This window comes from Xiphias gladius, chromosome 3, assembly GCF_016859285.1.
Source record: "Xiphias gladius isolate SHS-SW01 ecotype Sanya breed wild chromosome 3, ASM1685928v1, whole genome shotgun sequence".
Taxonomy (NCBI): Eukaryota; Metazoa; Chordata; class Actinopteri; order Istiophoriformes; family Xiphiidae; genus Xiphias; species Xiphias gladius.
The window spans coordinates 10,066,244-10,076,048 of NC_053402.1; positions in this window are offsets into that span (position 1 = coordinate 10,066,244).

A 9,805-nucleotide genomic window follows, 5' to 3' on the forward strand; every position below is an offset into this window, starting at 1 on the left:
CACCAAGTCAACATCGACATCCACCAAAATACATGAAAATTTTCTTTAAAGTTTTTGAGCCAAGAAGCTTTTCTTTTTCTGTCACCAGACTTTTTCCCTGTCTCCATCTCGCAGCTTGAATCTTTAATGCCTTTCTTCTCTTTATATATATATTCTTTTGCTCCCTCTCTGTCTCTGTCCATCCCACCATGTCTTCATGCACTTCTCTTTGCATTTCAGCCTCTGAACGCTTCTGATACCATTGCTGTCAGAACTAATCTCGAAATAAAACATGCCATAAATACAAAATATTGTGGAGGGAAGTAAAAAGAGAAAGGATGAAACAAAACACAAAAGGTAGGAGAAAACAGGAGGGGTTAAAGGAGAAGCAGGGGAGGGTCAGGCTGCCTTGAGCAGAGTTCACTCTAGTTATTTTCCTCCTTTGATTCATCTTGTTTTAGTTCCCCCTCTTTATTATTTCAGTGCACCGAGTCCTTTTGCTGCAGTTTGGAGAGACAGACTCATCATTTTGGCCTGCAGGGGAGAAATGCAGATGGCAAGATGCTCAACTCCTCTCTCATCCCTCACTTCCCTACTTATATTCCCCCCTCTCCTCTCCTCCATCCCTAATGAATCAGGAGAATTAATTAGAAAAATACAAAATGAGATGACTGGAGGAACGGGGGAAGAGAAATAGAGGAAGAGGGGGCAGAGAGGATGACACAAATAAGTTCTTTTTTTGTTCTTTTGTGGGCATGTAATTACTTATATTTCGAACATGTGGACAATCTGCCCATTGGCCAGAGATGTTGGACTTTGTTGTTATTTTTGTGTGTATTGGTTAAATGTGGAGGATTTTACAAAATGTTCATTTGAGTTGTTCTTAGCATTATATCAGGACCCACAAGTGAACAAAGCGGAATGATGTCCACACTAGGTTGGCTGATTTTAAAATTGCTGTTTATGAATATATCGAAACCTCAAAATTGTTAAAAAAATTAATTAAACTTATTACAAGGAAAAGCAGCAAATCTTCACATTTGAAAAGCTAGACCCATGAAATGTTTGGTATTTTTGCTTGAAAAATGAAAATTATCAAAAGAGTGACCAGTTAATTACCAATTACCAATTAATTTTTACCTATTGATTAATCACTAATAATTCCAGCTCTACTTGTGTATACTTTTGTTTAATTTAATTTATTACAAAGCATCATGCTTTTTAGGCACTAATTATAGTTTTGATGCAAAAATCCTAATTTTGTAAAGTAACCAGTAACTAGACCTGTCAGATTAATGTAGTGCAGTAAAAAGTACAACATTAGTAGCAAGTAGCATGAAAAGAAAATAAAAGTAAAGGACAAGTGCCTCAAAACTGTTCTAAACTAAGTGCAGTCCTTGAGTAGATGTACTTAGTTACATTCCACCACTGACCTCCACACACCAGGCCAATTGCTGCAGTGGGCCTGAATGTTGTATTGGCAATTTGTGAAAGTTACAGATGTTGTTGGACACATGACCCCCCCAAAGTCTGACGTCCAACAAAAGGTGTAAGGGAAAGGGGTTTCAGACACTGTTCAACCATCCAAGAAGCACCTTTAGAGGCAACAGAAATGTGTCTTCATAACTTTTTAGAGAGAGAATAGAGGGCCAAAACACAGAGAAAAAGATGCTTTTTTTAAAAATTTAGTTGGCTTGGTGTGGACATGCGCTGACAGGAGATAGTGGAGACACACACAAGCACACACAATCCTTTTGACCTGTAGTGTATGTGAGGGGAAGAGAGGAACCAGCGTAATTGGGAATGTCTCACAGCAACACCAACATGGCTCAGTCTCACCTGCTTCCCTTAAGACTCTCTCTGCCTTTTTTTGAGTAACCTTTCCTCTCCTCTATCTTTTAGTCTCCTATTATTTCTGTCTTTCTCATTTTCCATTATTTAATACTCTTTACACTTCAGATTTTCCTTCTTATCAATCTTCTCTCCTTGCCCTCCCCTCCCTTTACAAGCAACTCCTTGTCCTTTCGTGTTGTCACCTGTATCAGTTCTTTCTTCTCCCTTTCAGCTCTCTCTTTCTTTTTTCCTCTCCTCTCTCTCTGTCTCTGTTCTGCTGCCAGTCTTCCGCTGTCTGCCTAGCTCCCCGAGGGGATACAGTACAAGTGTTTTTGATTTGGAGCCAGGGTAAAGATGCATCAGACAGCCACCGCTCTGTGTCACACACACACAGACACACACACACACACACACACACACACACACACACACACACACACACACACACACACACACACACACACACACACACACACACACACATACATTCATGTAATCCCAAGCAAGTACACCCACACATCTAAAAGTGCAAAACCCAAACACAGGCACACCTGCCTACACACACCCGTACTGACACGTACGGAGGGATTCAGCAGACACAAGCAGTGAAAGTCTTGTAAAGTGCTTTCCCCTTGTTCACAGAGGGAGAGGAAGAGAAGATGGCGGGGAGGAGGGAGCGGAGAAGAGAGGAAGAGAAAGGACAGAGAATAGCAGTGGATTAAATTCACAGATTGATTGAAACTGTGTTTCTCAAGTGGTAAAGACGTCATGTTGTTCCCATGTCAAAGGTCATTGGAGGTTAAGTGTCTATTAATTCTTTCTGATTACGATGTGGTGGTGTGTTCAGCATGACTTGTTTGGTCACTTTTATCGACCAGAAAAGACATCAAACTGAAAGAAAAGTCATTTTACTGACACTCAAGACACTACAAGGTAAATGGGTTCATTCACTTTCAGGGGCTTTTACATAATGAGCTACAGGTCAATTAGGTCTGTCTCTCTTGGCTATCTCTCTCTGTTTTTGTTGCATTACACTTGCCTGACAGCATCTTTTTTTTACTCTTCATAATTCACTAAGAAGACATCCTACAGTCCAGTGAGTTTATATTTTTTTATGAATGCCCAGGTGACTGTACAGGATCTCTCTGAGAGCCATCTGTACAGCCTAAAACATGACCATGGAGTTGAAGCAGCTCTACAATGTCATCAAAAACTTTAACAACAAAAGGTTGATAAAGATGAAATTGAATACAGGAATACTGTCGTGCTTCTGGAGTGTGAAGGTGTATCTTCCAAACTGTTAAGCCATTGTATAGGGTGGCTTACTTAATGCCAGAATGCATTATTTATAAGACATCTTTTTCAGATGGTTTAACTTTCATTGTTCTTCTTAATGTGAAAATTGTACAGTGATGAAAACATCGTTGAAAGTTGAATCAACAAGACAAAAAGCTGAATAGGTCGTGAAGCCGTGGAAAAAAAGGAGAAAAAAAAAAAAGCATGTCCTTGAGGTAGAGAAACACAGAGGATTTGCTTCAGTAATGCCTACTGCAGCACACTCTGTTCCTGAGAAGCCATTATGAGTTACAAGGGTTTACGTGTTGGCATGCACACAGGCTGTCGAAGCTCACTGCTGGCCTTGATCCCACTTCACTTCACAAATATGAAAGAACATGCTCTCCCTCTCTCACACGCATACCCAGATTAGTGTAGCGTAAGTGAAACAGCAGAGAATTTTCAGATGCTTTTGCTGTTCAACACTCCTCAGCCTAAATTCGACAGCTACATTTCTCCGCCCTGCCATTCAGGCACACACATATGTTCAAGTTTACGTACACATATAGGTAACCATACATACACAATCGGCCATATGCATCTACTACAGATTAACAAATACACTTGTAACCACATGCATGTACACAATCATCGTATCATACCTTTGCCAGAGGCTTTTGGAAATACTAGCAAATAGCTCCTCTGAACTACAAGGTGTTGCATTTACTTTCTCAAGATGCCACAAGCAGGAAGGCGAGAGCAGGGGAGAAGGTGTGAAATGAAAGAAAACGAGAGGAGAGAGTGATAGAAAATGAGTACAAGAAGTAATAATATTAACACAGATTAACGTATTTTGATTTAAAATTTAAGAGGGCTATTACAAGTTAATTTCACTAAACACATTTAAATTCATGCAGAATAGCAGAATTGATAGCTTGATATAATATTGGGGGGGGGGGGTAAAAGGAGTCAATGAAAGTAGGATGGAGAAGGAAGAAAAGCACAAGGAGAATTGGGTATGTATGTGCTAATGACAGAGAGGAATATTGTGCATGTCTTCATTGCACTGTGTACGAGTGTCCTCATTCACATTTAGCCTGAAGACAAAAAGTTCATAACACTGTTCTAATAAAGGAGGAAAACATGTTTTTTTGGGATCTCAATTTCATCAGTGCACCCTTTATGTGATATGACAATTAAGAATGTAAAGATTATTTTTGTTTACGTCTGGTGCGTGATAGCTGGTGACTATTGCATCCTGTCTACACCAGATGCATTTCACGTGTTTTTCAGTCCGTCTCATGAGGGAACACCCTTCAGTTTTAATGAAGCCATGTACTTCGACGATGTAACAACTTTAACATGGATCACCCATCTCCCCTCCTCTCCTTCGTGCCTGTTTTGTGCCTTTGTGCCTCCAATGCGATACAAAACTTTACAAAGGTAGAAAAAAGACCGTCTAGACGCGTAGCCCTGCACAGAAAAAAATCTTGCACGCATGCACAAACACACACACCTTTAACACTTCTGAAATTGCTTGAGAAACAGCAAGTGACAGTCATGAACCCACTCCAAAGTGCTGCTCCGAATGTAGATGAAGCACATTATATGCTGTGTCTCTTTTCTAAATTGTCTTTTTATGGAACTAATACCTGACTGAGATAGAGGAAACCAATACCCTAATATGAACAAGAAGATCATTATACCTCCAAAGAGGCTGTGATATGTTACCTGCATTTCCCCTACTTTATGCATGAAATAAACTGAAGTGAGAGTGTGTGAATGTGTGCCTATTGCTAGCTGGCTGAACAACTTGCAAACTTCTGTGTGTGTGTGTGTAAATGTCTAGTCCCCAAATGGTCTGAGACTATTGGACCCCACCGTATGTTATAATGCTATGTGAGCAGTGAGCTTATGGTCTCCTGCACCCAAAGCACCTTCCCACAATCAAAGAGAACTAAATGACTGGGAGCTGCATTGTGAGATTCCTCATTATGCTTCTACCTTTCATCCATCCATACATACACACACTCTTCTCTTTAATCTTTCACCCAGGCACTCTTTTCACATCCCTTTCCTACATTTATCTACACCCATCTCCATCCCTCTCACCTTCTTTCCCTCTCTCATTCCATTTTTTTTCCGCTCCCTGTTTCTTCTTTTTTTACTGTGATCCATTCTTTTGTTATTGTGTGTTCTCAACCTCTTTTACTGCTGTTTGTCTGTTTCATTGTGGTATAGGATTGAATTTGTATTGTAGAGTTGCTATTCTGAGCACATTTCATAAACTGAAACATATAGCTGAGGAAAGAAAGAGAAAGACCTACAGACACACACACACACACACACACACACACACACACACACACACACACACACACACACACACTCATACGCACCACACCATGGATAGCTTTAGAGAGCAGTGAAATGGCCAGTGCTGCTGTGCAATCTGGTAAATGACCTGGCAATCAAAGCTGCACCACAGCTGAGAGCAAAGGCAGAGACTAAGAGAGAGAGACGCACGCATGCACGTGTGCGCGTGCGCGCGACAGAGAACGTCATACAGAAGTAAACACTTTAAAAACTTTAAAACTTTGCCGTCATGGATTCAAGTTTAATTAAGGTTGGATAGAGTAGAAAAGTGTGTGCTTTCCGATTCCATTTTCGATTCAGCGTATCAATACTGAAAGCCAAGGTTTGATCTGCTCTGTCTACAGTGTGTGTGTGGTCCACTGGAGTTGGTGCTAAAAAGTATGTCTAACCTTAACGTCAAGCAAGAGATATACAGCACAATATAATCACTGTGCAAAAAAAAACAAAAAAAAACAACCAAGTGCTTAAAGACTTAAAACAAGTGCACTATTGGTCATAGCAAATATATATATATATACATATATATATACATATATATATATACATAAGTAGTAGAAGTGTTTTCTGATCTGAAGCAGCTATTGGCATGATGACATTATCGTCTGTACCTTTCAAAACAGTAACAACTGAAAAATAAACCTGTATTATGGTGTGACAAAAAAAAAGGTTAAGGTTTGGTTAGATGTGGGCTAAAATAAGTACTTAGTTAAGGTTAGTCGAACATCCCAACTTGGGTGAAATGGTACGCTTCGTTAAGGTTAGGGGACCTTTGTCATCATAGTGACATCTAATAAACAGTTGGTTTAGACTAGGGAACAATCACCATCATGGATAAAAACATTGTTGACTGTTATTTGGAAAACAGGAAACAAACAGTGGACTCCCGTGTAAAAGTCAGATGTCTTGTTGACCCGTCCTTCCACCCCGACATCCTCCTTACGCTGACTTTGTCATTCTGTAACAGCGTCACCTGACTTCCTCCTTTGCTCCTTTCATACTTACTACAGTTGCCAGAGGGCTTTGTCACTTGGATATAAATATGTCCTCATGGGCTATTTGCTGAAATGAATGATGCTCCTGGCGGGAACTTTGGAGTAACCAGAAATTCACACCAGGAGTGAGATGCCAGTCGCACTAGTGCCATCACTGCCAGTAGAGCAGATTGATTAACATTAGATATACCACAAAAATTACTTGTCTGTTCACCGACAAACCAGAACCAGAACCAGAAGTGAATACACTGTACACACAGGAAAAAAAACGATGTCTATGATGGTGTTTCACCAGAGGAGCCCTGCAGGGAGACCATCTTGGGAATTTCAAACCAAGCATCAATCTCCATAGTTTCACAATTACACAGTGAGTGAGAGCATTTTACTGTATGATTGTGTCTTCAGACACATCTATCAAATCCTGTCCACACAGAAATCAGGCAAAAACACAGCCAAAACTAAGTCTGAGTATTTTATCATTTTATACAAATTTTCATCCCACCTGAGTTTGATGTATTAGGCACTTTTTGTTCTCCTTTCCAACACAGCATGTGGTGGTGATGTACCTAAAGTAAAACTTCTGTGAAACACCTTAGCCTTTTTACACACACTGCGCTAAGACGTGGCAGTTTGTGTTTCCGCACAGTTCAAAGAGGTGCTGAAAATCACTCATCCCTCTTAAAAGTGTAGTGTGAGTGATGTTTGAGTGTCACTCTGGCGCCAAGTCAAAGTGAGAGCACCAGTGTGCAGTACTGACCTTTAACATTTAAAGTTTTTTGTTTGCTCACTCTGAAAACCACCAAAGAACTGAGTCATCCAACATTTATGTTTGTTTGTGTGTGGGTGTGTGTATGTGTATGTGTGTGTAGGGGGTTGCATCTGTTTTATGAGTTTGCATGTGTGTGTAAATGTCTACGTGCTTCTCTGTGTATTTTGCATGCTGTGTGTGTGTGTGTGTACGTCTGTGTATGTGTGTGATGTTAATTGCCAACGACACATTACGCTGTGGGGAACTGGCAGAGTCATGATGTGCAACCTCATATGGTATGGAGGTGATGTGACAGATCTCGATGCATGCGCACCACACTGCACACACAGCGCGCACACGCGCACAGACACACACACACACACACACACACACACACACACACACACACACACACACACACACACACACACACACACACCCACACCCACACCCACACCCACACCCAGACATGGACACGGACACATGCACATACAGACACGTAAACAGTACAATGTGTCACAGGACTGTCATAATATCCTGCTTAGATGTGCAACTCTATATTTAGATCCTGTTGATTCTTTTCCATAAACTCTGGATAGTATGGAGCATATAAGTGATGACAACTGAGATCTGAGAAAAACATGATTAAAATAATTACATCTTTTACTTACATGATAGAGTATTTATGTATTGTCATAGTTGTATTGATTATGTGTGATAAGTTCAAGGGCGTGCGTATTATTTAATATGAGCCTGTCAAAGCAGATGCCAAATGCTGCAGAGTAACATGCTTTTGTCAAAAATGTGATGTACAATGAATAATAATTCTCATCCCTGAAGTATTTTGGTGTAGTTTCTGCAAATAAATCATTTTACATCCAGAAATTTTAATGACAAAACTGCTTCTGTTCACACACTGCACTTTTTAATATCGTGTTATGATGGTCTTTTTACCGTATATGCTTCTGGGTTATAATGATGTCTGTCGGCTGCTAGTCTAGGTGAAATATAGTTAGGCAACTGGGTTTTGTATCCATAATGGAGTGTTTCCTGGTGCTCCGTGAAAGATGATGCGATTTCCCTTCTAATCTGTCACCACGTCGGTGTCTGCAGCCAGTAAAGGTATTTACAGTTGCATGCAAGATTAACCCATTTTAACTCCCTGTACTTCACTCTTCGAAGGTGCAAGTTAGACATTATGTGTAGTGTAGTTGGCTCAGAGCATTAGAGGTTTTGTTTATATATTTATGGTTATTTTAGTGGTCTGTAGATATGTGAAATTTAATTATGAGGCTGAACATCCATTTTCAAAATAAAAAGAAAAAAATCATGTGGAAGTGCCTTAGTACAGATAGATGCTGAACTGTACAAATTTTTTATGCTACATCCACTGTTTCGGCCTTTGACCAATAAAACGAAGACTCCTCTTATCTCTAAAAACAAACAGCATTTTAATCCAACCCTCCTCACTTTTTTTTTTCTTTTTTTGTGGTGTTACCCCACTGTCAAGGCTGTATAATTCTGCATTATTACTCTAAGCCTATCGCTCCGCTCTCTCTGAATGTTTACTCTGACTCTGGAGCTCGCTCGTACGCCAGTGAGGCTCCAGTCAGTCTGCTCTATGGTGTTAAAGTCTTTTTAATCTGTGCAAGTGAAGAAGAAAGATAATTGGAAACAATCGAGGAGAAAGTAAAAGGCACTGGGGCGAATACGGTTCGGAGATGTCGGTGTGGGAAAATGTTGGCTTTTATCACTGTGAGACAAAACAGATATCAAATATAATGATGCAGACATGTACCTTTACACACCCTCATAAGCACACACACACACACACACACATACACACACACACACACACACACACACCAATAGGGGTAGTGATTATGCAGGTTATCAGTTTACTGTTTCTCAGAGAAGGCAATAACAAAGCTTGAATAGTAATTAAGCCATTAGAAATTAAACTGTCAGGTTCTAACACACTCGCTTTATCGCTTCCTCTCTCTCTCTCTCTCTCTCTCTCTCTGTTTCTGTCACACACACAGAGACACACACACAAACACACACGTATTTGTTTAATGCTCCTTTCACTAAAAAATCTGGTGGAAGGGGCTTTTATTATTCTGCCACAATATTGTCACAACTAAAATACCAGAACGTAAATTTTTCTCTTGCTGTCTTATCACTGTTTCTCTCACGGTTTCTGCTCAGTTTAAATGCTACTCTATGCAATACTCCACATTTCAGCAGCACCCTCAGGTTTTCTGTTGTGTTTTTGTGCTGTGTTTCCCACAGGTCACTTGTCAATCAAATTGTATGGGCAGTACAAACACACCACTTCCTGTGCAGAAAATTTAAGTCATGAAAAATGCACATTATCTTGACTTAACTCAATTTCATATCAGTTGTTAAAAGACGACGATGAAATTTTTTTTTTTTTCATATTTCAGGCACTAGGGAGATATGACTTCTATTTTTAAACTATTGTGAGATTAAATTTTAATTTTAGATTTATTGTCATTCTTTAGTGTATGAGTGTATAGTTGATCAAAATGCTGTTCGTCTGAAGTTGCAAGTTGCAAAAAACAAAAGATTAAACAAACAA